Source organism: Echinops telfairi, unplaced genomic scaffold (genome assembly GCF_000313985.2).
Source record: "Echinops telfairi isolate 266 unplaced genomic scaffold, ASM31398v2 ScPeMD7_7407;HRSCAF=8445, whole genome shotgun sequence".
Lineage (NCBI taxonomy): Eukaryota > Metazoa > Chordata > Mammalia > Afrosoricida > Tenrecidae > Echinops > Echinops telfairi.
In genome coordinates this window covers 8,788,115-8,791,192 of record NW_022111307.1, presented here as the reverse complement: position 1 = coordinate 8,791,192, position 3,078 = coordinate 8,788,115, and positions in this window count along the sequence as shown.

Sequence of the window (3,078 nt, the reverse complement as noted above, 5' to 3'; positions counted from 1 at the left end):
GACAGTGCAAGATATGACAAAATAATAAGTTACAAATTATCAAGGGTTCATGAGGGAGAGGGGAGCGGGGAGGGAGGGGAAAAATGAGGCGCTGATGCCAGGGGTTTAGGTGGAGAGCAAATGTTTTGAGAATGATGAGGGCAACGAATGTACGTCACACCATTGATGTATGTATGGATTGTGATAGGAGTTTTATGAGCCCCTAATAAAATGATTTTTTTTTAAAAAGAATAAACTAAACCAAACAAACAAACAAACAAAAAAGAAGACAGTCTTGGAAACCTATGGGGGATTTCTACTCTGGCCTGCAGTGTCACTATGAGTTGGAATGCACTCAGTGGCAACGAGGTTTAATAATGCTTGCTTTTGAATAAATCATGAGTTTGATCAAGAAAAAAGAAAAGAAAAGAAATGTAGCTGGTGGGAGAGGAGCCACAGATCTGAAAACATAACCAAGTGTGAGACTCATCAGGAAAAGCTGTAGCAAGACAGATTGCTTCTTTAATTACTACTGAAAAGGGAGAGGGAGACTCCACCTTTGTTTCCCTAGTCCTGTCCAAAAAGGTGAGAAGATGTAGTGGCTTCTGGTCACGAATGGAAAGGTCAGAGATTGGAACCCACCAGGTGCTCCCTGGGAGAAAGATGAGTTGTTTGCTTCTAGAAAGACTACAGCCTTGAAAACCCCATGGGGCAGTTCTACACTAGGCTGTTGCGGGTTTTTTTGGTTGCTGTTTGGGTCATGAGAAGAGTGTGCATTGTCGTGGAAGAGGAGACAAATTCTCCACCCCTGTCAACCCAGCTGAAGCCACGGACACCGAGGCACATGCACCCACACGACTGAAATTAATGAGGTGCTAACAGGAAATAGCTTGGTCTCTAATATTGTACTTTAACATGCCCTACTGGATCTCTCTCTCTCTTTCTCTCTCTCTCCCCTGGACAACAACTTCTCTGGGCAGATCTTGGGTTTTCACTTCTACAGCTCTCTGAATAGCCTCATTGGGGGATAGGATTTACAGCCCAGCCCCATATAAAAACAGCAACAGAAGCCCCGAGTCTAGACCTGGCCATGGCTAGCTGAGAAGACAAGCTTTGTTTGCAATTTCACTCTCCTGGCTCAACCTCCTCAACCTTGTTCTTCTGACTCATCCCAGCTCCTGCTGGAGAAACAGGAAAGAGAACAAAGGTCCTTTGACTTAGGCTGGTACCGCTTGTTGTCTCTCTTGACTAACCTTGTGGCAGATGTACAAATGCTAGTGCTTTTGGTGGAAAGCACCCTGGGTTCTTCAGATGCCCACACACACACACACACACACACACACACACATGGTTTGCACTGCATGAGCCCCTGGTATGAGTGATGCCCCTCTGGCAACTAGATTATCAGTTACCCCTCAGCTCCTGATGCCTGGAGGCAAGTTCTCCTCCTACTGGAGTCCTGGTCATGGCCAAACCCATTGCCAGTAGATTCCACAATCCAGTAGATTCCAGGCCTATCCAGAGTTTCTGAGACTAGACATCCTTACAGGCGCAAACAGCTCCATTGTTCTTCCATGAAGTGGTTAGTGTTTGAACTGCTAACCTTGAGTTGGCAGTCTGTGTTAGTCTGGGTAGACTCGAGAAACAAATCCAGGGAGATTCACATATGTATAGTAAAGAACTTCATATCAAAGAGTAATTGTATGTTGAGAAAACATCTCAGCCCAGTCCAGATCAAGTCCTTAAGTCTGATATTAGCCCATATGTCCAATACCAATCGATAAATTCCTCTTCAGACTCACTCAGCACATGCAATGATGCCAAATTCAGGAAGATCACAGGCCAGTGAGTGGAAAGTCTTGTGGATCCAGTGGCAGTGGAAGGATCTCAATGCTGGCAGGGGTCTCCATATGGCTCCTTCAGCTCTAGGACTCTGCATAGCTCCATGTGTCTTGTCAACAGGAAGACCAAGCAGAGTTTGTGTGTATCTGGCTTCCAGTGAGCTACTCATCTCCAATGACCTCCAAATGAGGTCATCAAGCTGTGACTTGATTGACAGGGTAGACTCCACCCCTTTGCAAGTTGACAACAGATTATGTAACTACCACACAACCTAGTGCCTAAGCCACAGTACCAATAGGGCAGGATTCCACCAGACAGCTCAAATGCCCACTGCAGAGTTCACTTGGTTGAGAAGTTACATATCCTCACCCCTCCAAACCATTGCCCTATCTCCTTCCCCTGCTGTGATTGTGGCAACTTTCATGTGGCAACTTGTCAAGATCATGGTTCCCAACATGAGCTTTCCCAAGCATTAGATGGGTTGTTATTCGACAATGTCATTCTAATGTAGTTCACATAATCACCCTCCATTGTTGCTAGGTGCTGCAAGTCAGTTCTGATGCATAGCGACCTATGTACAACAGAATGGAACACTGCCCAGTCCTACACCATCCTCACAAATTACTCTCGTGTTTGAGCCCATCGTTGCAGCCACTGTGCCCATCCATCTCATCAAAGGTCTTCCTCTCTGTTTTTGTTCTGATCCTCCACTATAGCAAGGATGATGTCCTCCTCCGGAGACTGGTCTCTTTTAATAACATGTCCAAAGTATGTGAGACAAGTCTGGCCATCCTTGACTCTAAGGAACATTCTGGCTGTACTTTCTCCAAGACAGTGGTTCTCAAACTTGTGGGTCGAGACCCCTTTGTGGGTCAAACGATCCTTTCACAAGGGTTGCCTGATTCATAACAGTAGCAAAATTACAGTTATGAAGTATTATGAACTGTCAAAGAAACAAACAAATCAGGTGGAACTGATCATAATGATCTACATATAACCCCCTCCCAGGGGCACAGACATCAGAAAAGTAGGTGAAGGGAGACATCAGTCAGTGTAAGACAGGGAAAAAAATTATAAATTATCAAGGGTTCATGATGGAGAGACAGTGGGGGAGGGGGGAAATGAGCTGACACCAAGGGCTCAAGTAGAAAGAAAATGTTTTGGTTTTTTTTTTTAAACATTTTATTAGGGGCTCATACAACTGTTATCCCAATCCATACACACATCAATTGTGTAAAGCGCATTTGTACATAATTC